Source organism: Ambystoma mexicanum, chromosome 1q (genome assembly GCF_040938575.1).
Source record: "Ambystoma mexicanum isolate Mex_15411 chromosome 1q, UKY_AmexF1_1, whole genome shotgun sequence".
Classification (NCBI taxonomy): Eukaryota; Metazoa; Chordata; class Amphibia; order Caudata; family Ambystomatidae; genus Ambystoma; species Ambystoma mexicanum.
Window position 1 is genome coordinate 1,254,145,600 of NC_090922.1, and position 27,318 is coordinate 1,254,172,917.

Below are 27,318 nucleotides of genomic sequence, written 5' to 3' on the forward strand. Positions count from 1 at the left end.
TGACTCTTAGAGCAGAAACACACTGCCGAGGACAGCGTTCAGCATTGCAAGAGGGGTGTGGACGTCAGAGCCGACACAGCACAAGAGGCTCGGAATCGGCTGACTCTTAGTGCAGAAACACACTGCCGAGGACAGCGTTCAGCATTGCAAGAGGGGTGGGGACGTCACAGCCGACACAGCACAAGAGGCTCGGAATCGGCTGACTCTTAGTGCAGAAACACACTGCCGAGGACAGCGTTCAGCATTGCAAGAGGGGTGGGGACGTCACAGCCGACACAGCACAAGAGGCTCGGAATCGGCTGACTCTTAGTGCAGAAACACACTGCCGAGGACAGCGTTCAGCATTGCAAGAGGGGTGGGGACGTCAGAGCCGACACAGCACAAGAGGCTCGGAATCGGCACACTCTTAGAGCAGAAACACACTGCCGAGGACAGCGTTCAGCATTGCAAGAGGGGGGTGGATGCCGAGCTGACACAGCACAAGAGGCGCGGAATCGGCGCACTCCTCGCCTACGGCCATACCACCCTGAATGCGCCCGATCTCGTCCGATCTCGGAAGCTAAGCAGGGTCGGGCCTGGTTAGTACTTGGATGGGAGACCGCCTGGGAATACCAGGTGCTGTAGGCATTTTGCTACTCTGTCCCCGATAGGTGGCGTTCGTCTTCTCCGCCTTGAGCTATCATTTTCCTCCATTCTCCTTTTAATTTTAACAAACACAGCGCGTGAAAAAGGCAAAGGGGCAGCCAGCAGCCCTTGCTCCAATACAGACCCCCGTCAGTAGCGAACACGTTTTCGCCAAACTAACTTGGAGCAGCACACTCCAGCAGCGGGAGGCTGAATCGACGGCAGCTTGTCGGCTCGGATGGAGCAAAAAAGAGCAGCTCGTGTCCCTGCCAAAGCTCCTTCAGCGTCTTTCTGTTTTCTCTCGAGTGGGCCCTTTCCCTGCCATTGAAACGTGGACACGCAAGGCCCCCTACAGCTAGTGGAGGGAAGTGGATGGGTCTCATCTGCATATGTGGGGTCTAGAGGTAGAGTGCACCTTGGGAGACAGGGGGACACTTGGAGCGGGAACTGCTCACGGGGGGAGAGGGGCCTTCAAGAGGCAGGAAGGGAGGCCACATCATGCCTCTCGTCTCCATAGCCAGGCCTCTGGATGGGGAAGAAGTGGCGGTCACCCTAAGCTTCCTAGAAGTCCCAGCTGGGCCCCATGCTACCTAATAATCTCGCCTGATCGAGCCTGATCGAGCGCTGGTCGAGCCGAGGCGAGCCTTCAGCCTAGGGGCCCAGGAGCCCAGGAGCCCAGGGTCTGGCCTCGGTCCTTCCCATGTGCAGGGAGTCGGCCTTCAGCTGATGCCTGACCTGGGCAGGGCTGGGCTGGGCTGGGCTGGGCTGGGCTGGGCTGGGGGCCTCAGCTGCTGTTCCTGGGCTTGCTTCTTTCCTGGACGTGTAGGCCACCCGCCGGAGAAGGTGAGGCCCTCAGCTGACATTGCCCTCCGCCTTCCCGACGCTTGGGTGAGTGCTAGTGTGGTTTGATCTGAATTTACGGGCGGCTTCTTTGCAAACGTTTGCCAAACCAACTTGGAGCACCAATGGGGTAGAGAATCAGCCTTCAGCTGATGCCTGCCTGCGCTGTGCTGGGTTGGGGGCCTCAGTTGCTGTTACTGGGCCTGCTTCTTTCCTGCACTTGTAGGCCACCAGCCGGAGAAGGTAAGGGCCGCAACCAACATCGCCCTCTGCCTTCCAAGGAGTCGAGGAGACCGGAGCAGGAAAATTGTGTGTGTGTTTATTTCTTATTTTTTAGAGGTGCTTTTTTTCCTTTTTATAAGGACCCGACGCTTGGGTGAGTGCTAGTGTGGCTTGAGCTGAATTTACAGGCAGCTTCTTTGCAAACTTTTGCCAAACCAACTTGGAGCAGCACTGGGTTAGAGAGTCAGCCTTCAGGTGTTCCCTGCATGGGCTGGGCTGGGCTGGGGGCCTCGGTTGCTGTTACTGGGCCTGCTTCTTTCCTGCACTCGTAGACCACCAGCAGAGAAGGTAAGGAAGGGCCTTAACCCACGTCGACCTCTGCCTTCCAAAGAGTCGAGGAGACCCCAGCAGGAAAATTGTGTGTGTGTGTGTGTGTTTATTTCTTTCTTTTAGAGATTTATTTTTATTTTTGTAAGGAACTGACGCTTGGTAGAGTGAGTGCTAGTGTGGCTTGAGCTGAATTTACAGGCAGTTTCTTTGCAAACATGAATAGGCAAGCGGGTATTTCAAAAGTGGGTGCATGAAGCTGCTCGTTGCTTTTCCAAGCCGGCAGCTGTGGCTCCTGAGCTTGAGGCAAAAAAAGAGCAGCAGCACACTGCAGAGGACAGCGTTCAGCATTGCAAGAGGGGTGTGGACTTCAGAGCCGACACAGCACAAGAGGCTCGGAATCGGCTGACTCTTAGAGCAGAAACACACTGCCGAGGACAGCGTTCAGCATTGCAAGAGGGGTGTGGACGTCAGAGCCGACACAGCACAAGAGGCTCGGAATCGGCTGACTCTTAGTGCAGAAACACACTGCCGAGGACAGCGTTCAGCATTGCAAGAGGGGTGGGGACGTCACAGCCGACACAGCACAAGAGGCTCGGAATCGGCTGACTCTTAGTGCAGAAACACACTGCCGAGGACAGCGTTCAGCATTGCAAGAGGGGTGGGGACGTCAGAGCCGACACAGCACAAGAGGCTCGGAATCGGCACACTCTTAGAGCAGAAACACACTGCCGAGGACAGCGTTCAGCATTGCAAGAGGGGGGTGGATGCCGAGCTGACACAGCACAAGAGGCTCGGAATCGGCGCACTCCTCGCCTACGGCCATACCACCCTGAATGCGCCCGATCTCGTCCGATCTCGGAAGCTAAGCAGGGTCGGGCCTGGTTAGTACTTGGATGGGAGACCGCCTGGGAATACCAGGTGCTGTAGGCATTTTGCTACTCTGTCCCCGATAGGTGGCGTTCGTCTTCTCCGCCTTGAGCTATCATTTTCCTCCATTCTCCTTTTAATTTTAACAAACACAGCGCGTGAAAAAGGCAAAGGGGCAGCCAGCAGCCCTTGCTCCAATACAGACCCCCGTCAGTAGCGAACACGTTTTCGCCAAACTAACTTGGAGCAGCACACTCCAGCAGCGGGAGGCTGAATCGACGGCAGCTTGTCGGCTCGGATGGAGCAAAAAAGAGCAGCTCGTGTCCCTGCCAAAGCTCCTTCAGCGTCTTTCTGTTTTCTCTCGAGTGGGCCCTTTCCCTGCCATTGAAACGTGGACACGCAAGGCCCCCTACAGCTAGTGGAGGGAAGTGGATGGGTCTCATCTGCATATGTGGGGTCTAGAGGTAGAGTGCACCTTGGGAGACAGGGGGACACTTGGAGCGGGAACTGCTCACGGGGGGAGAGGGGCCTTCAAGAGGCAGGAAGGGAGGCCACATCATGCCTCTCGTCTCCATAGCCAGGCCTCTGGATGGGGAAGAAGTGGCGGTCACCCTAAGCTTCCTAGAAGTCCCAGCTGGGCCCCATGCTACCTAATAATCTCGCCTGATCGAGCCTGATCGAGCGCTGGTCGAGCCGAGGCGAGCCTTCAGCCTAGGGGCCCAGGAGCCCAGGAGCCCAGGGTCTGGCCTCGGTCCTTCCCATGTGCAGGGAGTCGGCCTTCAGCTGATGCCTGACCTGGGCAGGGCTGGGCTGGGCTGGGCTGGGCTGGGGGCCTCAGCTGCTGTTCCTGGGCTTGCTTCTTTCCTGGACGTGTAGGCCACCCGCCGGAGAAGGTGAGGCCCTCAGCTGACATTGCCCTCCGCCTTCCCGACGCTTGGGTGAGTGCTAGTGTGGTTTGATCTGAATTTACGGGCGGCTTCTTTGCAAACGTTTGCCAAACCAACTTGGAGCACCAATGGGGTAGAGAATCAGCCTTCAGCTGATGCCTGCCTGCGCTGTGCTGGGTTGGGGGCCTCAGTTGCTGTTACTGGGCCTGCTTCTTTCCTGCACTTGTAGGCCACCAGCCGGAGAAGGTAAGGGCTGCAACCAACATCGCCCTCTGCCTTCCAAGGGGTCGAGGAGACTGGAGCAGGAAAATTGGGTGTGTGTTTATTTCTTATTTTTTAGAGGTGCTTTTTTTTCCTTTTTATAAGGAACCGACGCTTGGGTGAGTGCTAGTGTGGCTTGAGCTGAATTTACAGGCAGCTTCTTTGCAAACATTTGCCAAACCAACTTGGAGCAGCACTGGGTTAGAGAGTCAGCCTTCAGGTGTTCCCTGCATGGGCTAGGCTGGGCTGGGGGCCTCAGTTGCTGTTACTGGGCCTGCTTCTTTCCTGAACTTGTAGGCCACCAGCCGGAGAAGGTAAGGGCCTCAACCAACATCGCCCTTTGCCTTCCAAGGAGTCGAGGAGACCGGAGCAGGAAAATTGTGTGTGTGTTTATTTCTTATTTTTTAGAGGTGCTTTTTTCCCCCTTTTTATAAGGAACCGACGCTTGGGTGAGTGCTAGTGTGGTTTGATCTGAATTTACGGGCGGCTTCTTTGCAAACGTTTGCCAAACCAACTTGGAGCACCACTGGGTTAGAGAATCAGCCTTCAGCTGATGCCTGCCTGGGCTGTGCTGGGTTGGGGGCCTCAGTTGCTGTTACTGGGCCTGCTTCTTTCCTGCACTTGTAGGCCACCAGCCGGAGAAGGTAAGGGCCGCAACCAACATCGCCCTCTGCCTTCCAAGGAGTCGAGGAGACCGGAGCAGGAAAATTGTGTGTGTGTTTATTTCTTATTTTTTAGAGGTGCTTTTTTTCCTTTTTATAAGGACCCGACGCTTGGGTGAGTGCTAGTGTGGCTTGAGCTGAATTTACAGGCAGCTTCTTTGCAAACTTTTGCCAAACCAACTTGGAGCAGCACTGGGTTAGAGAGTCAGCCTTCAGGTGTTCCCTGCATGGGCTGGGCTGGGCTGGGGGCCTCGGTTGCTGTTACTGGGCCTGCTTCTTTCCTGCACTCGTAGACCACCAGCAGAGAAGGTAAGGAAGGGCCTTAACCCACGTCGACCTCTGCCTTCCAAAGAGTCGAGGAGACCCCAGCAGGAAAATTGTGTGTGTGTGTGTGTGTTTATTTCTTTCTTTTAGAGATTTATTTTTATTTTTGTAAGGAACTGACGCTTGGTAGAGTGAGTGCTAGTGTGGCTTGAGCTGAATTTACAGGCAGTTTCTTTGCAAACATGAATAGGCAAGCGGGTATTTCAAAAGTGGGTGCATGAAGCTGCTCGTTGCTTTTCCAAGCCGGCAGCTGTGGCTCCTGAGCTTGAGGCAAAAAAAGAGCAGCAGCACACTGCAGAGGACAGCGTTCAGCATTGCAAGAGGGGTGTGGACTTCAGAGCCGACACAGCACAAGAGGCTCGGAATCGGCTGACTCTTAGAGCAGAAACACACTGCCGAGGACAGCGTTCAGCATTGCAAGAGGGGTGTGGACGTCAGAGCCGACACAGCACAAGAGGCTCGGAATCGGCTGACTCTTAGTGCAGAAACACACTGCCGAGGACAGCGTTCAGCATTGCAAGAGGGGTGGGGACGTCACAGCCGACACAGCACAAGAGGCTCGGAATCGGCTGACTCTTAGTGCAGAAACACACTGCCGAGGACAGCGTTCAGCATTGCAAGAGGGGTGGGGACGTCACAGCCGACACAGCACAAGAGGCTCGGAATCGGCTGACTCTTAGTGCAGAAACACACTGCCGAGGACAGCGTTCAGCATTGCAAGAGGGGTGGGGACGTCAGAGCCGACACAGCACAAGAGGCTCGGAATCGGCACACTCTTAGAGCAGAAACACACTGCCGAGGACAGCGTTCAGCATTGCAAGAGGGGGGTGGATGCCGAGCTGACACAGCACAAGAGGCGCGGAATCGGCGCACTCCTCGCCTACGGCCATACCACCCTGAATGCGCCCGATCTCGTCCGATCTCGGAAGCTAAGCAGGGTCGGGCCTGGTTAGTACTTGGATGGGAGACCGCCTGGGAATACCAGGTGCTGTAGGCATTTTGCTACTCTGTCCCCGATAGGTGGCGTTCGTCTTCTCCGCCTTGAGCTATCATTTTCCTCCATTCTCCTTTTAATTTTAACAAACACAGCGCGTGAAAAAGGCAAAGGGGCAGCCAGCAGCCCTTGCTCCAATACAGACCCCCGTCAGTAGCGAACACGTTTTCGCCAAACTAACTTGGAGCAGCACACTCCAGCAGCGGGAGGCTGAATCGACGGCAGCTTGTCGGCTCGGATGGAGCAAAAAAGAGCAGCTCGTGTCCCTGCCAAAGCTCCTTCAGCGTCTTTCTGTTTTCTCTCGAGTGGGCCCTTTCCCTGCCATTGAAACGTGGACACGCAAGGCCCCCTACAGCTAGTGGAGGGAAGTGGATGGGTCTCATCTGCATATGTGGGGTCTAGAGGTAGAGTGCACCTTGGGAGACAGGGGGACACTTGGAGCGGGAACTGCTCACGGGGGGAGAGGGGCCTTCAAGAGGCAGGAAGGGAGGCCACATCATGCCTCTCGTCTCCATAGCCAGGCCTCTGGATGGGGAAGAAGTGGCGGTCACCCTAAGCTTCCTAGAAGTCCCAGCTGGGCCCCATGCTACCTAATAATCTCGCCTGATCGAGCCTGATCGAGCGCTGGTCGAGCCGAGGCGAGCCTTCAGCCTAGGGGCCCAGGAGCCCAGGAGCCCAGGGTCTGGCCTCGGTCCTTCCCATGTGCAGGGAGTCGGCCTTCAGCTGATGCCTGACCTGGGCAGGGCTGGGCTGGGCTGGGCTGGGCTGGGCTGGGGGCCTCAGCTGCTGTTCCTGGGCTTGCTTCTTTCCTGGACGTGTAGGCCACCCGCCGGAGAAGGTGAGGCCCTCAGCTGACATTGCCCTCCGCCTTCCCGACGCTTGGGTGAGTGCTAGTGTGGTTTGATCTGAATTTACGGGCGGCTTCTTTGCAAACGTTTGCCAAACCAACTTGGAGCACCAATGGGGTAGAGAATCAGCCTTCAGCTGATGCCTGCCTGCGCTGTGCTGGGTTGGGGGCCTCAGTTGCTGTTACTGGGCCTGCTTCTTTCCTGCACTTGTAGGCCACCAGCCGGAGAAGGTAAGGGCTGCAACCAACATCGCCCTCTGCCTTCCAAGGGGTCGAGGAGACTGGAGCAGGAAAATTGGGTGTGTGTTTATTTCTTATTTTTTAGAGGTGCTTTTTTTTCCTTTTTATAAGGAACCGACGCTTGGGTGAGTGCTAGTGTGGCTTGAGCTGAATTTACAGGCAGCTTCTTTGCAAACATTTGCCAAACCAACTTGGAGCAGCACTGGGTTAGAGAGTCAGCCTTCAGGTGTTCCCTGCATGGGCTAGGCTGGGCTGGGGGCCTCAGTTGCTGTTACTGGGCCTGCTTCTTTCCTGAACTTGTAGGCCACCAGCCGGAGAAGGTAAGGGCCTCAACCAACATCGCCCTTTGCCTTCCAAGGAGTCGAGGAGACCGGAGCAGGAAAATTGTGTGTGTGTTTATTTCTTATTTTTTAGAGGTGCTTTTTTCCCCCTTTTTATAAGGAACCGACGCTTGGGTGAGTGCTAGTGTGGTTTGATCTGAATTTACGGGCGGCTTCTTTGCAAACGTTTGCCAAACCAACTTGGAGCACCACTGGGTTAGAGAATCAGCCTTCAGCTGATGCCTGCCTGGGCTGTGCTGGGTTGGGGGCCTCAGTTGCTGTTACTGGGCCTGCTTCTTTCCTGCACTTGTAGGCCACCAGCCGGAGAAGGTAAGGGCCGCAACCAACATCGCCCTCTGCCTTCCAAGGAGTCGAGGAGACCGGAGCAGGAAAATTGTGTGTGTGTTTATTTCTTATTTTTTAGAGGTGCTTTTTTTCCTTTTTATAAGGACCCGACGCTTGGGTGAGTGCTAGTGTGGCTTGAGCTGAATTTACAGGCAGCTTCTTTGCAAACTTTTGCCAAACCAACTTGGAGCAGCACTGGGTTAGAGAGTCAGCCTTCAGGTGTTCCCTGCATGGGCTGGGCTGGGCTGGGGGCCTCGGTTGCTGTTACTGGGCCTGCTTCTTTCCTGCACTCGTAGACCACCAGCAGAGAAGGTAAGGAAGGGCCTTAACCCACGTCGACCTCTGCCTTCCAAAGAGTCGAGGAGACCCCAGCAGGAAAATTGTGTGTGTGTGTGTGTGTTTATTTCTTTCTTTTAGAGATTTATTTTTATTTTTGTAAGGAACTGACGCTTGGTAGAGTGAGTGCTAGTGTGGCTTGAGCTGAATTTACAGGCAGTTTCTTTGCAAACATGAATAGGCAAGCGGGTATTTCAAAAGTGGGTGCATGAAGCTGCTCGTTGCTTTTCCAAGCCGGCAGCTGTGGCTCCTGAGCTTGAGGCAAAAAAAGAGCAGCAGCACACTGCAGAGGACAGCGTTCAGCATTGCAAGAGGGGTGTGGACTTCAGAGCCGACACAGCACAAGAGGCTCGGAATCGGCTGACTCTTAGAGCAGAAACACACTGCCGAGGACAGCGTTCAGCATTGCAAGAGGGGTGTGGACGTCAGAGCCGACACAGCACAAGAGGCTCGGAATCGGCTGACTCTTAGTGCAGAAACACACTGCCGAGGACAGCGTTCAGCATTGCAAGAGGGGTGGGGACGTCACAGCCGACACAGCACAAGAGGCTCGGAATCGGCTGACTCTTAGTGCAGAAACACACTGCCGAGGACAGCGTTCAGCATTGCAAGAGGGGTGGGGACGTCACAGCCGACACAGCACAAGAGGCTCGGAATCGGCTGACTCTTAGTGCAGAAACACACTGCCGAGGACAGCGTTCAGCATTGCAAGAGGGGTGGGGACGTCAGAGCCGACACAGCACAAGAGGCTCGGAATCGGCACACTCTTAGAGCAGAAACACACTGCCGAGGACAGCGTTCAGCATTGCAAGAGGGGGGTGGATGCCGAGCTGACACAGCACAAGAGGCGCGGAATCGGCGCACTCCTCGCCTACGGCCATACCACCCTGAATGCGCCCGATCTCGTCCGATCTCGGAAGCTAAGCAGGGTCGGGCCTGGTTAGTACTTGGATGGGAGACCGCCTGGGAATACCAGGTGCTGTAGGCATTTTGCTACTCTGTCCCCGATAGGTGGCGTTCGTCTTCTCCGCCTTGAGCTATCATTTTCCTCCATTCTCCTTTTAATTTTAACAAACACAGCGCGTGAAAAAGGCAAAGGGGCAGCCAGCAGCCCTTGCTCCAATACAGACCCCCGTCAGTAGCGAACACGTTTTCGCCAAACTAACTTGGAGCAGCACACTCCAGCAGCGGGAGGCTGAATCGACGGCAGCTTGTCGGCTCGGATGGAGCAAAAAAGAGCAGCTCGTGTCCCTGCCAAAGCTCCTTCAGCGTCTTTCTGTTTTCTCTCGAGTGGGCCCTTTCCCTGCCATTGAAACGTGGACACGCAAGGCCCCCTACAGCTAGTGGAGGGAAGTGGATGGGTCTCATCTGCATATGTGGGGTCTAGAGGTAGAGTGCACCTTGGGAGACAGGGGGACACTTGGAGCGGGAACTGCTCACGGGGGGAGAGGGGCCTTCAAGAGGCAGGAAGGGAGGCCACATCATGCCTCTCGTCTCCATAGCCAGGCCTCTGGATGGGGAAGAAGTGGCGGTCACCCTAAGCTTCCTAGAAGTCCCAGCTGGGCCCCATGCTACCTAATAATCTCGCCTGATCGAGCCTGATCGAGCGCTGGTCGAGCCTTCAGCCTAGGGGCCCAGGAGCCCAGGAGCCCAGGGTCTGGCCTCGGTCCTTCCCATGTGCAGGGAGTCGGCCTTCAGCTGATGCCTGACCTGGGCAGGGCTGGGCTGGGCTGGGCTGGGCTGGGCTGGGGGCCTCAGCTGCTGTTCCTGGGCTTGCTTCTTTCCTGGACGTGTAGGCCACCCGCCGGAGAAGGTGAGGCCCTCAGCTGACATTGCCCTCCGCCTTCCCGACGCTTGGGTGAGTGCTAGTGTGGTTTGATCTGAATTTACGGGCGGCTTCTTTGCAAACGTTTGCCAAACCAACTTGGAGCACCAATGGGGTAGAGAATCAGCCTTCAGCTGATGCCTGCCTGCGCTGTGCTGGGTTGGGGGCCTCAGTTGCTGTTACTGGGCCTGCTTCTTTCCTGCACTTGTAGGCCACCAGCCGGAGAAGGTAAGGGCCGCAACCAACATCGCCCTCTGCCTTCCAAGGAGTCGAGGAGACCGGAGCAGGAAAATTGTGTGTGTGTTTATTTCTTATTTTTTAGAGGTGCTTTTTTTCCTTTTTATAAGGACCCGACGCTTGGGTGAGTGCTAGTGTGGCTTGAGCTGAATTTACAGGCAGCTTCTTTGCAAACTTTTGCCAAACCAACTTGGAGCAGCACTGGGTTAGAGAGTCAGCCTTCAGGTGTTCCCTGCATGGGCTGGGCTGGGCTGGGGGCCTCGGTTGCTGTTACTGGGCCTGCTTCTTTCCTGCACTCGTAGACCACCAGCAGAGAAGGTAAGGAAGGGCCTTAACCCACGTCGACCTCTGCCTTCCAAAGAGTCGAGGAGACCCCAGCAGGAAAATTGTGTGTGTGTGTGTGTGTTTATTTCTTTCTTTTAGAGATTTATTTTTATTTTTGTAAGGAACTGACGCTTGGTAGAGTGAGTGCTAGTGTGGCTTGAGCTGAATTTACAGGCAGTTTCTTTGCAAACATGAATAGGCAAGCGGGTATTTCAAAAGTGGGTGCATGAAGCTGCTCGTTGCTTTTCCAAGCCGGCAGCTGTGGCTCCTGAGCTTGAGGCAAAAAAAGAGCAGCAGCACACTGCAGAGGACAGCGTTCAGCATTGCAAGAGGGGTGTGGACTTCAGAGCCGACACAGCACAAGAGGCTCGGAATCGGCTGACTCTTAGAGCAGAAACACACTGCCGAGGACAGCGTTCAGCATTGCAAGAGGGGTGTGGACGTCAGAGCCGACACAGCACAAGAGGCTCGGAATCGGCTGACTCTTAGTGCAGAAACACACTGCCGAGGACAGCGTTCAGCATTGCAAGAGGGGTGGGGACGTCACAGCCGACACAGCACAAGAGGCTCGGAATCGGCTGACTCTTAGTGCAGAAACACACTGCCGAGGACAGCGTTCAGCATTGCAAGAGGGGTGGGGACGTCAGAGCCGACACAGCACAAGAGGCTCGGAATCGGCACACTCTTAGAGCAGAAACACACTGCCGAGGACAGCGTTCAGCATTGCAAGAGGGGGGTGGATGCCGAGCTGACACAGCACAAGAGGCTCGGAATCGGCGCACTCCTCGCCTACGGCCATACCACCCTGAATGCGCCCGATCTCGTCCGATCTCGGAAGCTAAGCAGGGTCGGGCCTGGTTAGTACTTGGATGGGAGACCGCCTGGGAATACCAGGTGCTGTAGGCATTTTGCTACTCTGTCCCCGATAGGTGGCGTTCGTCTTCTCCGCCTTGAGCTATCATTTTCCTCCATTCTCCTTTTAATTTTAACAAACACAGCGCGTGAAAAAGGCAAAGGGGCAGCCAGCAGCCCTTGCTCCAATACAGACCCCCGTCAGTAGCGAACACGTTTTCGCCAAACTAACTTGGAGCAGCACACTCCAGCAGCGGGAGGCTGAATCGACGGCAGCTTGTCGGCTCGGATGGAGCAAAAAAGAGCAGCTCGTGTCCCTGCCAAAGCTCCTTCAGCGTCTTTCTGTTTTCTCTCGAGTGGGCCCTTTCCCTGCCATTGAAACGTGGACACGCAAGGCCCCCTACAGCTAGTGGAGGGAAGTGGATGGGTCTCATCTGCATATGTGGGGTCTAGAGGTAGAGTGCACCTTGGGAGACAGGGGGACACTTGGAGCGGGAACTGCTCACGGGGGGAGAGGGGCCTTCAAGAGGCAGGAAGGGAGGCCACATCATGCCTCTCGTCTCCATAGCCAGGCCTCTGGATGGGGAAGAAGTGGCGGTCACCCTAAGCTTCCTAGAAGTCCCAGCTGGGCCCCATGCTACCTAATAATCTCGCCTGATCGAGCCTGATCGAGCGCTGGTCGAGCCGAGGCGAGCCTTCAGCCTAGGGGCCCAGGAGCCCAGGAGCCCAGGGTCTGGCCTCGGTCCTTCCCATGTGCAGGGAGTCGGCCTTCAGCTGATGCCTGACCTGGGCAGGGCTGGGCTGGGCTGGGCTGGGCTGGGCTGGGCTGGGGGCCTCAGCTGCTGTTCCTGGGCTTGCTTCTTTCCTGGACGTGTAGGCCACCCGCCGGAGAAGGTGAGGCCCTCAGCTGACATTGCCCTCCGCCTTCCCGACGCTTGGGTGAGTGCTAGTGTGGTTTGATCTGAATTTACGGGCGGCTTCTTTGCAAACGTTTGCCAAACCAACTTGGAGCACCAATGGGGTAGAGAATCAGCCTTCAGCTGATGCCTGCCTGCGCTGTGCTGGGTTGGGGGCCTCAGTTGCTGTTACTGGGCCTGCTTCTTTCCTGCACTTGTAGGCCACCAGCCGGAGAAGGTAAGGGCTGCAACCAACATCGCCCTCTGCCTTCCAAGGGGTCGAGGAGACTGGAGCAGGAAAATTGGGTGTGTGTTTATTTCTTATTTTTTAGAGGTGCTTTTTTTTCCTTTTTATAAGGAACCGACGCTTGGGTGAGTGCTAGTGTGGCTTGAGCTGAATTTACAGGCAGCTTCTTTGCAAACATTTGCCAAACCAACTTGGAGCAGCACTGGGTTAGAGAGTCAGCCTTCAGGTGTTCCCTGCATGGGCTAGGCTGGGCTGGGGGCCTCAGTTGCTGTTACTGGGCCTGCTTCTTTCCTGAACTTGTAGGCCACCAGCCGGAGAAGGTAAGGGCCTCAACCAACATCGCCCTTTGCCTTCCAAGGAGTCGAGGAGACCGGAGCAGGAAAATTGTGTGTGTGTTTATTTCTTATTTTTTAGAGGTGCTTTTTTCCCCCTTTTTATAAGGAACCGACGCTTGGGTGAGTGCTAGTGTGGTTTGATCTGAATTTACGGGCGGCTTCTTTGCAAACGTTTGCCAAACCAACTTGGAGCACCACTGGGTTAGAGAATCAGCCTTCAGCTGATGCCTGCCTGGGCTGTGCTGGGTTGGGGGCCTCAGTTGCTGTTACTGGGCCTGCTTCTTTCCTGCACTTGTAGGCCACCAGCCGGAGAAGGTAAGGGCCGCAACCAACATCGCCCTCTGCCTTCCAAGGAGTCGAGGAGACCGGAGCAGGAAAATTGTGTGTGTGTTTATTTCTTATTTTTTAGAGGTGCTTTTTTTCCTTTTTATAAGGACCCGACGCTTGGGTGAGTGCTAGTGTGGCTTGAGCTGAATTTACAGGCAGCTTCTTTGCAAACTTTTGCCAAACCAACTTGGAGCAGCACTGGGTTAGAGAGTCAGCCTTCAGGTGTTCCCTGCATGGGCTGGGCTGGGCTGGGGGCCTCGGTTGCTGTTACTGGGCCTGCTTCTTTCCTGCACTCGTAGACCACCAGCAGAGAAGGTAAGGAAGGGCCTTAACCCACGTCGACCTCTGCCTTCCAAAGAGTCGAGGAGACCCCAGCAGGAAAATTGTGTGTGTGTGTGTGTGTTTATTTCTTTCTTTTAGAGATTTATTTTTATTTTTGTAAGGAACTGACGCTTGGTAGAGTGAGTGCTAGTGTGGCTTGAGCTGAATTTACAGGCAGTTTCTTTGCAAACATGAATAGGCAAGCGGGTATTTCAAAAGTGGGTGCATGAAGCTGCTCGTTGCTTTTCCAAGCCGGCAGCTGTGGCTCCTGAGCTTGAGGCAAAAAAAGAGCAGCAGCACACTGCAGAGGACAGCGTTCAGCATTGCAAGAGGGGTGTGGACTTCAGAGCCGACACAGCACAAGAGGCTCGGAATCGGCTGACTCTTAGAGCAGAAACACACTGCCGAGGACAGCGTTCAGCATTGCAAGAGGGGTGTGGACGTCAGAGCCGACACAGCACAAGAGGCTCGGAATCGGCTGACTCTTAGTGCAGAAACACACTGCCGAGGACAGCGTTCAGCATTGCAAGAGGGGTGGGGACGTCAGAGCCGACACAGCACAAGAGGCTCGGAATCGGCACACTCTTAGAGCAGAAACACACTGCCGAGGACAGCGTTCAGCATTGCAAGAGGGGGGTGGATGCCGAGCTGACACAGCACAAGAGGCTCGGAATCGGCGCACTCCTCGCCTACGGCCATACCACCCTGAATGCGCCCGATCTCGTCCGATCTCGGAAGCTAAGCAGGGTCGGGCCTGGTTAGTACTTGGATGGGAGACCGCCTGGGAATACCAGGTGCTGTAGGCATTTTGCTACTCTGTCCCCGATAGGTGGCGTTCGTCTTCTCCGCCTTGAGCTATCATTTTCCTCCATTCTCCTTTTAATTTTAACAAACACAGCGCGTGAAAAAGGCAAAGGGGCAGCCAGCAGCCCTTGCTCCAATACAGACCCCCGTCAGTAGCGAACACGTTTTCGCCAAACTAACTTGGAGCAGCACACTCCAGCAGCGGGAGGCTGAATCGACGGCAGCTTGTCGGCTCGGATGGAGCAAAAAAGAGCAGCTCGTGTCCCTGCCAAAGCTCCTTCAGCGTCTTTCTGTTTTCTCTCGAGTGGGCCCTTTCCCTGCCATTGAAACGTGGACACGCAAGGCCCCCTACAGCTAGTGGAGGGAAGTGGATGGGTCTCATCTGCATATGTGGGGTCTAGAGGTAGAGTGCACCTTGGGAGACAGGGGGACACTTGGAGCGGGAACTGCTCACGGGGGGAGAGGGGCCTTCAAGAGGCAGGAAGGGAGGCCACATCATGCCTCTCGTCTCCATAGCCAGGCCTCTGGATGGGGAAGAAGTGGCGGTCACCCTAAGCTTCCTAGAAGTCCCAGCTGGGCCCCATGCTACCTAATAATCTCGCCTGATCGAGCCTGATCGAGCGCTGGTCGAGCCGAGGCGAGCCTTCAGCCTAGGGGCCCAGGAGCCCAGGAGCCCAGGGTCTGGCCTCGGTCCTTCCCATGTGCAGGGAGTCGGCCTTCAGCTGATGCCTGACCTGGGCAGGGCTGGGCTGGGCTGGGCTGGGCTGGGCTGGGCTGGGGGCCTCAGCTGCTGTTCCTGGGCTTGCTTCTTTCCTGGACGTGTAGGCCACCCGCCGGAGAAGGTGAGGCCCTCAGCTGACATTGCCCTCCGCCTTCCCGACGCTTGGGTGAGTGCTAGTGTGGTTTGATCTGAATTTACGGGCGGCTTCTTTGCAAACGTTTGCCAAACCAACTTGGAGCACCAATGGGGTAGAGAATCAGCCTTCAGCTGATGCCTGCCTGCGCTGTGCTGGGTTGGGGGCCTCAGTTGCTGTTACTGGGCCTGCTTCTTTCCTGCACTTGTAGGCCACCAGCCGGAGAAGGTAAGGGCTGCAACCAACATCGCCCTCTGCCTTCCAAGGGGTCGAGGAGACTGGAGCAGGAAAATTGGGTGTGTGTTTATTTCTTATTTTTTAGAGGTGCTTTTTTTTCCTTTTTATAAGGAACCGACGCTTGGGTGAGTGCTAGTGTGGCTTGAGCTGAATTTACAGGCAGCTTCTTTGCAAACATTTGCCAAACCAACTTGGAGCAGCACTGGGTTAGAGAGTCAGCCTTCAGGTGTTCCCTGCATGGGCTAGGCTGGGCTGGGGGCCTCAGTTGCTGTTACTGGGCCTGCTTCTTTCCTGAACTTGTAGGCCACCAGCCGGAGAAGGTAAGGGCCTCAACCAACATCGCCCTTTGCCTTCCAAGGAGTCGAGGAGACCGGAGCAGGAAAATTGTGTGTGTGTTTATTTCTTATTTTTTAGAGGTGCTTTTTTCCCCCTTTTTATAAGGAACCGACGCTTGGGTGAGTGCTAGTGTGGTTTGATCTGAATTTACGGGCGGCTTCTTTGCAAACGTTTGCCAAACCAACTTGGAGCACCACTGGGTTAGAGAATCAGCCTTCAGCTGATGCCTGCCTGGGCTGTGCTGGGTTGGGGGCCTCAGTTGCTGTTACTGGGCCTGCTTCTTTCCTGCACTTGTAGGCCACCAGCCGGAGAAGGTAAGGGCCGCAACCAACATCGCCCTCTGCCTTCCAAGGAGTCGAGGAGACCGGAGCAGGAAAATTGTGTGTGTGTTTATTTCTTATTTTTTAGAGGTGCTTTTTTTCCTTTTTATAAGGACCCGACGCTTGGGTGAGTGCTAGTGTGGCTTGAGCTGAATTTACAGGCAGCTTCTTTGCAAACTTTTGCCAAACCAACTTGGAGCAGCACTGGGTTAGAGAGTCAGCCTTCAGGTGTTCCCTGCATGGGCTGGGCTGGGCTGGGGGCCTCGGTTGCTGTTACTGGGCCTGCTTCTTTCCTGCACTCGTAGACCACCAGCAGAGAAGGTAAGGAAGGGCCTTAACCCACGTCGACCTCTGCCTTCCAAAGAGTCGAGGAGACCCCAGCAGGAAAATTGTGTGTGTGTGTGTGTGTTTATTTCTTTCTTTTAGAGATTTATTTTTATTTTTGTAAGGAACTGACGCTTGGTAGAGTGAGTGCTAGTGTGGCTTGAGCTGAATTTACAGGCAGTTTCTTTGCAAACATGAATAGGCAAGCGGGTATTTCAAAAGTGGGTGCATGAAGCTGCTCGTTGCTTTTCCAAGCCGGCAGCTGTGGCTCCTGAGCTTGAGGCAAAAAAAGAGCAGCAGCACACTGCAGAGGACAGCGTTCAGCATTGCAAGAGGGGTGTGGACTTCAGAGCCGACACAGCACAAGAGGCTCGGAATCGGCTGACTCTTAGAGCAGAAACACACTGCCGAGGACAGCGTTCAGCATTGCAAGAGGGGTGTGGACGTCAGAGCCGACACAGCACAAGAGGCTCGGAATCGGCTGACTCTTAGTGCAGAAACACACTGCCGAGGACAGCGTTCAGCATTGCAAGAGGGGTGGGGACGTCAGAGCCGACACAGCACAAGAGGCTCGGAATCGGCACACTCTTAGAGCAGAAACACACTGCCGAGGACAGCGTTCAGCATTGCAAGAGGGGGGTGGATGCCGAGCTGACACAGCACAAGAGGCTCGGAATCGGCGCACTCCTCGCCTACGGCCATACCACCCTGAATGCGCCCGATCTCGTCCGATCTCGGAAGCTAAGCAGGGTCGGGCCTGGTTAGTACTTGGATGGGAGACCGCCTGGGAATACCAGGTGCTGTAGGCATTTTGCTACTCTGTCCCCGATAGGTGGCGTTCGTCTTCTCCGCCTTGAGCTATCATTTTCCTCCATTCTCCTTTTAATTTTAACAAACACAGCGCGTGAAAAAGGCAAAGGGGCAGCCAGCAGCCCTTGCTCCAATACAGACCCCCGTCAGTAGCGAACACGTTTTCGCCAAACTAACTTGGAGCAGCACACTCCAGCAGCGGGAGGCTGAATCGACGGCAGCTTGTCGGCTCGGATGGAGCAAAAAAGAGCAGCTCGTGTCCCTGCCAAAGCTCCTTCAGCGTCTTTCTGTTTTCTCTCGAGTGGGCCCTTTCCCTGCCATTGAAACGTGGACACGCAAGGCCCCCTACAGCTAGTGGAGGGAAGTGGATGGGTCTCATCTGCATATGTGGGGTCTAGAGGTAGAGTGCACCTTGGGAGACAGGGGGACACTTGGAGCGGGAACTGCTCACGGGGGGAGAGGGGCCTTCAAGAGGCAGGAAGGGAGGCCACATCATGCCTCTCGTCTCCATAGCCAGGCCTCTGGATGGGGAAGAAGTGGCGGTCACCCTAAGCTTCCTAGAAGTCCCAGCTGGGCCCCATGCTACCTAATAATCTCGCCTGATCGAGCCTGATCGAGCGCTGGTCGAGCCTTCAGCCTAGGGGCCCAGGAGCCCAGGAGCCCAGGGTCTGGCCTCGGTCCTTCCCATGTGCAGGGAGTCGGCCTTCAGCTGATGCCTGACCTGGGCAGGGCTGGGCTGGGCTGGGCTGGGCTGGGCTGGGGGCCTCAGCTGCTGTTCCTGGGCTTGCTTCTTTCCTGGACGTGTAGGCCACCCGCCGGAGAAGGTGAGGCCCTCAGCTGACATTGCCCTCCGCCTTCCCGACGCTTGGGTGAGTGCTAGTGTGGTTTGATCTGAATTTACGGGCGGCTTCTTTGCAAACGTTTGCCAAACCAACTTGGAGCACCAATGGGGTAGAGAATCAGCCTTCAGCTGATGCCTGCCTGCGCTGTGCTGGGTTGGGGGCCTCAGTTGCTGTTACTGGGCCTGCTTCTTTCCTGCACTTGTAGGCCACCAGCCGGAGAAGGTAAGGGCCGCAACCAACATCGCCCTCTGCCTTCCAAGGAGTCGAGGAGACCGGAGCAGGAAAATTGTGTGTGTGTTTATTTCTTATTTTTTAGAGGTGCTTTTTTTCCTTTTTATAAGGACCCGACGCTTGGGTGAGTGCTAGTGTGGCTTGAGCTGAATTTACAGGCAGCTTCTTTGCAAACTTTTGCCAAACCAACTTGGAGCAGCACTGGGTTAGAGAGTCAGCCTTCAGGTGTTCCCTGCATGGGCTGGGCTGGGCTGGGGGCCTCGGTTGCTGTTACTGGGCCTGCTTCTTTCCTGCACTCGTAGACCACCAGCAGAGAAGGTAAGGAAGGGCCTTAACCCACGTCGACCTCTGCCTTCCAAAGAGTCGAGGAGACCCCAGCAGGAAAATTGTGTGTGTGTGTGTGTGTTTATTTCTTTCTTTTAGAGATTTATTTTTATTTTTGTAAGGAACTGACGCTTGGTAGAGTGAGTGCTAGTGTGGCTTGAGCTGAATTTACAGGCAGTTTCTTTGCAAACATGAATAGGCAAGCGGGTATTTCAAAAGTGGGTGCATGAAGCTGCTCGTTGCTTTTCCAAGCCGGCAGCTGTGGCTCCTGAGCTTGAGGCAAAAAAAGAGCAGCAGCACACTGCAGAGGACAGCGTTCAGCATTGCAAGAGGGGTGTGGACTTCAGAGCCGACACAGCACAAGAGGCTCGGAATCGGCTGACTCTTAGAGCAGAAACACACTGCCGAGGACAGCGTTCAGCATTGCAAGAGGGGTGTGGACGTCAGAGCCGACACAGCACAAGAGGCTCGGAATCGGCTGACTCTTAGTGCAGAAACACACTGCCGAGGACAGCGTTCAGCATTGCAAGAGGGGTGGGGACGTCACAGCCGACACAGCACAAGAGGCTCGGAATCGGCTGACTCTTAGTGCAGAAACACACTGCCGAGGACAGCGTTCAGCATTGCAAGAGGGGTGGGGACGTCAGAGCCGACACAGCACAAGAGGCTCGGAATCGGCACACTCTTAGAGCAGAAACACACTGCCGAGGACAGCGTTCAGCATTGCAAGAGGGGGGTGGATGCCGAGCTGACACAGCACAAGAGGCTCGGAATCGGCGCACTCCTCGCCTACGGCCATACCACCCTGAATGCGCCCGATCTCGTCCGATCTCGGAAGCTAAGCAGGGTCGGGCCTGGTTAGTACTTGGATGGGAGACCGCCTGGGAATACCAGGTGCTGTAGGCATTTTGCTACTCTGTCCCCGATAGGTGGCGTTCGTCTTCTCCGCCTTGAGCTATCATTTTCCTCCATTCTCCTTTTAATTTTAACAAACACAGCGCGTGAAAAAGGCAAAGGGGCAGCCAGCAGCCCTTGCTCCAATACAGACCCCCGTCAGTAGCGAACACGTTTTCGCCAAACTAACTTGGAGCAGCACACTCCAGCAGCGGGAGGCTGAATCGACGGCAGCTTGTCGGCTCGGATGGAGCAAAAAAGAGCAGCTCGTGTCCCTGCCAAAGCTCCTTCAGCGTCTTTCTGTTTTCTCTCGAGTGGGCCCTTTCCCTGCCATTGAAACGTGGACACGCAAGGCCCCCTACAGCTAGTGGAGGGAAGTGGATGGGTCTCATCTGCATATGTGGGGTCTAGAGGTAGAGTGCACCTTGGGAGACAGGGGGACACTTGGAGCGGGAACTGCTCACGGGGGGAGAGGGGCCTTCAAGAGGCAGGAAGGGAGGCCACATCATGCCTCTCGTCTCCATAGCCAGGCCTCTGGATGGGGAAGAAGTGGCGGTCACCCTAAGCTTCCTAGAAGTCCCAGCTGGGCCCCATGCTACCTAATAATCTCGCCTGATCGAGCCTGATCGAGCGCTGGTCGAGCCGAGGCGAGCCTTCAGCCTAGGGGCCCAGGAGCCCAGGAGCCCAGGGTCTGGCCTCGGTCCTTCCCATGTGCAGGGAGTCGGCCTTCAGCTGATGCCTGACCTGGGCAGGGCTGGGCTGGGCTGGGCTGGGCTGGGCTGGGCTGGGGGCCTCAGCTGCTGTTCCTGGGCTTGCTTCTTTCCTGGACGTGTAGGCCACCCGCCGGAGAAGGTGAGGCCCTCAGCTGACATTGCCCTCCGCCTTCCCGACGCTTGGGTGAGTGCTAGTGTGGTTTGATCTGAATTTACGGGCGGCTTCTTTGCAAACGTTTGCCAAACCAACTTGGAGCACCAATGGGGTAGAGAATCAGCCTTCAGCTGATGCCTGCCTGCGCTGTGCTGGGTTGGGGGCCTCAGTTGCTGTTACTGGGCCTGCTTCTTTCCTGCACTTGTAGGCCACCAGCCGGAGAAGGTAAGGGCTGCAACCAACATCGCCCTCTGCCTTCCAAGGGGTCGAGGAGACTGGAGCAGGAAAATTGGGTGTGTGTTTATTTCTTATTTTTTAGAGGTGCTTTTTTTTCCTTTTTATAAGGAACCGACGCTTGGGTGAGTGCTAGTGTGGCTTGAGCTGAATTTACAGGCAGCTTCTTTGCAAACATTTGCCAAACCAACTTGGAGCAGCACTGGGTTAGAGAGTCAGCCTTCAGGTGTTCCCTGCATGGGCTAGGCTGGGCTGGGGGCCTCAGTTGCTGTTACTGGGCCTGCTTCTTTCCTGAACTTGTAGGCCACCAGCCGGAGAAGGTAAGGGCCTCAACCAACATCGCCCTTTGCCTTCCAAGGAGTCGAGGAGACCGGAGCAGGAAAATTGTGTGTGTGTTTATTTCTTATTTTTTAGAGGTGCTTTTTTCCCCCTTTTTATAAGGAACCGACGCTTGGGTGAGTGCTAGTGTGGTTTGATCTGAATTTACGGGCGGCTTCTTTGCAAACGTTTGCCAAACCAACTTGGAGCACCACTGGGTTAGAGAATCAGCCTTCAGCTGATGCCTGCCTGGGCTGTGCTGGGTTGGGGGCCTCAGTTGCTGTTACTGGGCCTGCTTCTTTCCTGCACTTGTAGGCCACCAGCCGGAGAAGGTAAGGGCCGCAACCAACATCGCCCTCTGCCTTCCAAGGAGTCGAGGAGACCGGAGCAGGAAAATTGTGTGTGTGTTTATTTCTTATTTTTTAGAGGTGCTTTTTTTCCTTTTTATAAGGACCCGACGCTTGGGTGAGTGCTAGTGTGGCTTGAGCTGAATTTACAGGCAGCTTCTTTGCAAACTTTTGCCAAACCAACTTGGAGCAGCACTGGGTTAGAGAGTCAGCCTTCAGGTGTTCCCTGCATGGGCTGGGCTGGGCTGGGGGCCTCGGTTGCTGTTACTGGGCCTGCTTCTTTCCTGCACTCGTAGACCACCAGCAGAGAAGGTAAGGAAGGGCCTTAACCCACGTCGACCTCTGCCTTCCAAAGAGTCGAGGAGACCCCAGCAGGAAAATTGTGTGTGTGTGTGTGTGTTTATTTCTTTCTTTTAGAGATTTATTTTTATTTTTGTAAGGAACTGACGCTTGGTAGAGTGAGTGCTAGTGTGGCTTGAGCTGAATTTACAGGCAGTTTCTTTGCAAACATGAATAGGCAAGCGGGTATTTCAAAAGTGGGTGCATGAAGCTGCTCGTTGCTTTTCCAAGCCGGCAGCTGTGGCTCCTGAGCTTGAGGCAAAAAAAGAGCAGCAGCACACTGCAGAGGACAGCGTTCAGCATTGCAAGAGGGGTGTGGACTTCAGAGCCGACACAGCACAAGAGGCTCGGAATCGGCTGACTCTTAGAGCAGAAACACACTGCCGAGGACAGCGTTCAGCATTGCAAGAGGGGTGTGGACGTCAGAGCCGACACAGCACAAGAGGCTCGGAATCGGCTGACTCTTAGTGCAGAAACACACTGCCGAGGACAGCGTTCAGCATTGCAAGAGGGGTGGGGACGTCACAGCCGACACAGCACAAGAGGCTCGGAATCGGCTGACTCTTAGTGCAGAAACACACTGCCGAGGACAGCGTTCAGCATTGCAAGAGGGGTGGGGACGTCACAGCCGACACAGCACAAGAGGCTCGGAATCGGCTGACTCTTAGTGCAGAAACACACTGCCGAGGACAGCGTTCAGCATTGCAAGAGGGGTGGGGACGTCAGAGCCGACACAGCACAAGAGGCTCGGAATCGGCACACTCTTAGAGCAGAAACACACTGCCGAGGACAGCGTTCAGCATTGCAAGAGGGGGGTGGATGCCGAGCTGACACAGCACAAGAGGCGCGGAATCGGCGCACTCCTCGCCTACGGCCATACCACCCTGAATGCGCCCGATCTCGTCCGATCTCGGAAGCTAAGCAGGGTCGGGCCTGGTTAGTACTTGGATGGGAGACCGCCTGGGAATACCAGGTGCTGTAGGCATTTTGCTACTCTGTCCCCGATAGGTGGCGTTCGTCTTCTCCGCCTTGAGCTATCATTTTCCTCCATTCTCCTTTTAATTTTAACAAACACAGCGCGTGAAAAAGGCAAAGGGGCAGCCAGCAGCCCTTGCTCCAATACAGACCCCCGTCAGTAGCGAACACGTTTTCGCCAAACTAACTTGGAGCAGCACACTCCAGCAGCGGGAGGCTGAATCGACGGCAGCTTGTCGGCTCGGATGGAGCAAAAAAGAGCAGCTCGTGTCCCTGCCAAAGCTCCTTCAGCGTCTTTCTGTTTTCTCTCGAGTGGGCCCTTTCCCTGCCATTGAAACGTGGACACGCAAGGCCCCCTACAGCTAGTGGAGGGAAGTGGATGGGTCTCATCTGCATATGTGGGGTCTAGAGGTAGAGTGCACCTTGGGAGACAGGGGGACACTTGGAGCGGGAACTGCTCACGGGGGGAGAGGGGCCTTCAAGAGGCAGGAAGGGAGGCCACATCATGCCTCTCGTCTCCATAGCCAGGCCTCTGGATGGGGAAGAAGTGGCGGTCACCCTAAGCTTCCTAGAAGTCCCAGCTGGGCCCCATGCTACCTAATAATCTCGCCTGATCGAGCCTGATCGAGCGCTGGTCGAGCCTTCAGCCTAGGGGCCCAGGAGCCCAGGAGCCCAGGGTCTGGCCTCGGTCCTTCCCATGTGCAGGGAGTCGGCCTTCAGCTGATGCCTGACCTGGGCAGGGCTGGGCTGGGCTGGGCTGGGCTGGGCTGGGGGCCTCAGCTGCTGTTCCTGGGCTTGCTTCTTTCCTGGACGTGTAGGCCACCCGCCGGAGAAGGTGAGGCCCTCAGCTGACATTGCCCTCCGCCTTCCCGACGCTTGGGTGAGTGCTAGTGTGGTTTGATCTGAATTTACGGGCGGCTTCTTTGCAAACGTTTGCCAAACCAACTTGGAGCACCAATGGGGTAGAGAATCAGCCTTCAGCTGATGCCTGCCTGCGCTGTGCTGGGTTGGGGGCCTCAGTTGCTGTTACTGGGCCTGCTTCTTTCCTGCACTTGTAGGCCACCAGCCGGAGAAGGTAAGGGCCGCAACCAACATCGCCCTCTGCCTTCCAAGGAGTCGAGGAGACCGGAGCAGGAAAATTGTGTGTGTGTTTATTTCTTATTTTTTAGAGGTGCTTTTTTTCCTTTTTATAAGGACCCGACGCTTGGGTGAGTGCTAGTGTGGCTTGAGCTGAATTTACAGGCAGCTTCTTTGCAAACTTTTGCCAAACCAACTTGGAGCAGCACTGGGTTAGAGAGTCAGCCTTCAGGTGTTCCCTGCATGGGCTGGGCTGGGCTGGGGGCCTCGGTTGCTGTTACTGGGCCTGCTTCTTTCCTGCACTCGTAGACCACCAGCAGAGAAGGTAAGGAAGGGCCTTAACCCACGTCGACCTCTGCCTTCCAAAGAGTCGAGGAGACCCCAGCAGGAAAATTGTGTGTGTGTGTGTGTGTTTATTTCTTTCTTTTAGAGATTTATTTTTATTTTTGTAAGGAACTGACGCTTGGTAGAGTGAGTGCTAGTGTGGCTTGAGCTGAATTTACAGGCAGTTTCTTTGCAAACATGAATAGGCAAGCGGGTATTTCAAAAGTGGGTGCATGAAGCTGCTCGTTGCTTTTCCAAGCCGGCAGCTGTGGCTCCTGAGCTTGAGGCAAAAAAAGAGCAGCAGCACACTGCAGAGGACAGCGTTCAGCATTGCAAGAGGGGTGTGGACTTCAGAGCCGACACAGCACAAGAGGCTCGGAATCGGCTGACTCTTAGAGCAGAAACACACTGCCGAGGACAGCGTTCAGCATTGCAAGAGGGGTGTGGACGTCAGAGCCGACACAGCACAAGAGGCTCGGAATCGGCTGACTCTTAGTGCAGAAACACACTGCCGAGGACAGCGTTCAGCATTGCAAGAGGGGTGGGGACGTCACAGCCGACACAGCACAAGAGGCTCGGAATCGGCTGACTCTTAGTGCAGAAACACACTGCCGAGGACAGCGTTCAGCATTGCAAGAGGGGTGGGGACGTCAGAGCCGACACAGCACAAGAGGCTCGGAATCGGCACACTCTTAGAGCAGAAACACACTGCCGAGGACAGCGTTCAGCATTGCAAGAGGGGGGTGGATGCCGAGCTGACACAGCACAAGAGGCTCGGAATCGGCGCACTCCTCGCCTACGGCCATACCACCCTGAATGCGCCCGATCTCGTCCGATCTCGGAAGCTAAGCAGGGTCGGGCCTGGTTAGTACTTGGATGGGAGACCGCCTGGGAATACCAGGTGCTGTAGGCATTTTGCTACTCTGTCCCCGATAGGTGGCGTTCGTCTTCTCCGCCTTGAGCTATCATTTTCCTCCATTCTCCTTTTAATTTTAACAAACACAGCGCGTGAAAAAGGCAAAGGGGCAGCCAGCAGCCCTTGCTCCAATACAGACCCCCGTCAGTAGCGAACACGTTTTCGCCAAACTAACTTGGAGCAGCACACTCCAGCAGCGGGAGGCTGAATCGACGGCAGCTTGTCGGCTCGGATGGAGCAAAAAAGAGCAGCTCGTGTCCCTGCCAAAGCTCCTTCAGCGTCTTTCTGTTTTCTCTCGAGTGGGCCCTTTCCCTGCCATTGAAACGTGGACACGCAAGGCCCCCTACAGCTAGTGGAGGGAAGTGGATGGGTCTCATCTGCATATGTGGGGTCTAGAGGTAGAGTGCACCTTGGGAGACAGGGGGACACTTGGAGCGGGAACTGCTCACGGGGGGAGAGGGGCCTTCAAGAGGCAGGAAGGGAGGCCACATCATGCCTCTCGTCTCCATAGCCAGGCCTCTGGATGGGGAAGAAGTGGCGGTCACCCTAAGCTTCCTAGAAGTCCCAGCTGGGCCCCATGCTACCTAATAATCTCGCCTGATCGAGCCTGATCGAGCGCTGGTCGAGCCGAGGCGAGCCTTCAGCCTAGGGGCCCAGGAGCCCAGGAGCCCAGGGTCTGGCCTCGGTCCTTCCCATGTGCAGGGAGTCGGCCTTCAGCTGATGCCTGACCTGGGCAGGGCTGGGCTGGGCTGGGCTGGGCTGGGCTGGGCTGGGGGCCTCAGCTGCTGTTCCTGGGCTTGCTTCTTTCCTGGACGTGTAGGCCACCCGCCGGAGAAGGTGAGGCCCTCAGCTGACATTGCCCTCCGCCTTCCCGACGCTTGGGTGAGTGCTAGTGTGGTTTGATCTGAATTTACGGGCGGCTTCTTTGCAAACGTTTGCCAAACCAACTTGGAGCACCAATGGGGTAGAGAATCAGCCTTCAGCTGATGCCTGCCTGCGCTGTGCTGGGTTGGGGGCCTCAGTTGCTGTTACTGGGCCTGCTTCTTTCCTGCACTTGTAGGCCACCAGCCGGAGAAGGTAAGGGCTGCAACCAACATCGCCCTCTGCCTTCCAAGGGGTCGAGGAGACTGGAGCAGGAAAATTGGGTGTGTGTTTATTTCTTATTTTTTAGAGGTGCTTTTTTTTCCTTTTTATAAGGAACCGACGCTTGGGTGAGTGCTAGTGTGGCTTGAGCTGAATTTACAGGCAGCTTCTTTGCAAACATTTGCCAAACCAACTTGGAGCAGCACTGGGTTAGAGAGTCAGCCTTCAGGTGTTCCCTGCATGGGCTAGGCTGGGCTGGGGGCCTCAGTTGCTGTTACTGGGCCTGCTTCTTTCCTGAACTTGTAGGCCACCAGCCGGAGAAGGTAAGGGCCTCAACCAACATCGCCCTTTGCCTTCCAAGGAGTCGAGGAGACCGGAGCAGGAAAATTGTGTGTGTGTTTATTTCTTATTTTTTAGAGGTGCTTTTTTCCCCCTTTTTATAAGGAACCGACGCTTGGGTGAGTGCTAGTGTGGTTTGATCTGAATTTACGGGCGGCTTCTTTGCAAACGTTTGCCAAACCAACTTGGAGCACCACTGGGTTAGAGAATCAGCCTTCAGCTGATGCCTGCCTGGGCTGTGCTGGGTTGGGGGCCTCAGTTGCTGTTACTGGGCCTGCTTCTTTCCTGCACTTGTAGGCCACCAGCCGGAGAAGGTAAGGGCCGCAACCAACATCGCCCTCTGCCTTCCAAGGAGTCGAGGAGACCGGAGCAGGAAAATTGTGTGTGTGTTTATTTCTTATTTTTTAGAGGTGCTTTTTTTCCTTTTTATAAGGACCCGACGCTTGGGTGAGTGCTAGTGTGGCTTGAGCTGAATTTACAGGCAGCTTCTTTGCAAACTTTTGCCAAACCAACTTGGAGCAGCACTGGGTTAGAGAGTCAGCCTTCAGGTGTTCCCTGCATGGGCTGGGCTGGGCTGGGGGCCTCGGTTGCTGTTACTGGGCCTGCTTCTTTCCTGCACTCGTAGACCACCAGCAGAGAAGGTAAGGAAGGGCCTTAACCCACGTCGACCTCTGCCTTCCAAAGAGTCGAGGAGACCCCAGCAGGAAAATTGTGTGTGTGTGTGTGTGTTTATTTCTTTCTTTTAGAGATTTATTTTTATTTTTGTAAGGAACTGACGCTTGGTAGAGTGAGTGCTAGTGTGGCTTGAGCTGAATTTACAGGCAGTTTCTTTGCAAACATGAATAGGCAAGCGGGTATTTCAAAAGTGGGTGCATGAAGCTGCTCGTTGCTTTTCCAAGCCGGCAGCTGTGGCTCCTGAGCTTGAGGCAAAAAAAGAGCAGCAGCACACTGCAGAGGACAGCGTTCAGCATTGCAAGAGGGGTGTGGACTTCAGAGCCGACACAGCACAAGAGGCTCGGAATCGGCTGACTCTTAGAGCAGAAACACACTGCCGAGGACA

At 55.3% G+C, this 27,318-nt stretch overlaps 10 non-coding genes across 10 annotated transcripts; all 10 read left to right on the plus strand.

Moving 5' to 3' along the window:
* The first annotated feature begins 508 nt into the window (after positions 1-508).
* Positions 509-627, plus strand: LOC138565707 (5S ribosomal RNA). The gene has a single exon (XR_011301536.1). It is a non-coding gene; the product is annotated as a 5S ribosomal RNA (ribosomal RNA).
* A 2,200-nt stretch (positions 628-2,827) lies between these two features.
* LOC138565720 (5S ribosomal RNA) lies at positions 2,828-2,946 on the plus strand. The gene has a single exon (XR_011301547.1). It is a non-coding gene; the product is annotated as a 5S ribosomal RNA (ribosomal RNA).
* A 2,949-nt stretch (positions 2,947-5,895) lies between these two features.
* On the plus strand, positions 5,896-6,014 carry LOC138565732 (5S ribosomal RNA). The gene has a single exon (XR_011301558.1). It is a non-coding gene; the product is annotated as a 5S ribosomal RNA (ribosomal RNA).
* Positions 6,015-8,968: 2,954 nt separating this feature from the next.
* Positions 8,969-9,087, plus strand: LOC138565743 (5S ribosomal RNA). The gene has a single exon (XR_011301569.1). It is a non-coding gene; the product is annotated as a 5S ribosomal RNA (ribosomal RNA).
* Positions 9,088-11,272: 2,185 nt separating this feature from the next.
* LOC138565755 (5S ribosomal RNA) lies at positions 11,273-11,391 on the plus strand. The gene has a single exon (XR_011301581.1). It is a non-coding gene; the product is annotated as a 5S ribosomal RNA (ribosomal RNA).
* A 2,759-nt stretch (positions 11,392-14,150) lies between these two features.
* LOC138565766 (5S ribosomal RNA) lies at positions 14,151-14,269 on the plus strand. Its single transcript, XR_011301592.1, has one exon. It is a non-coding gene; the product is annotated as a 5S ribosomal RNA (ribosomal RNA).
* Positions 14,270-17,028: 2,759 nt separating this feature from the next.
* On the plus strand, positions 17,029-17,147 carry LOC138565778 (5S ribosomal RNA). The gene has a single exon (XR_011301603.1). It is a non-coding gene; the product is annotated as a 5S ribosomal RNA (ribosomal RNA).
* A 2,185-nt stretch (positions 17,148-19,332) lies between these two features.
* LOC138565790 (5S ribosomal RNA) lies at positions 19,333-19,451 on the plus strand. The gene has a single exon (XR_011301615.1). It is a non-coding gene; the product is annotated as a 5S ribosomal RNA (ribosomal RNA).
* A 2,959-nt stretch (positions 19,452-22,410) lies between these two features.
* LOC138565801 (5S ribosomal RNA) lies at positions 22,411-22,529 on the plus strand. Its single transcript, XR_011301626.1, has one exon. It is a non-coding gene; the product is annotated as a 5S ribosomal RNA (ribosomal RNA).
* A 2,185-nt stretch (positions 22,530-24,714) lies between these two features.
* LOC138563387 (5S ribosomal RNA) lies at positions 24,715-24,833 on the plus strand. The gene has a single exon (XR_011299364.1). It is a non-coding gene; the product is annotated as a 5S ribosomal RNA (ribosomal RNA).
* Positions 24,834-27,318: the final 2,485 nt, after the last annotated feature.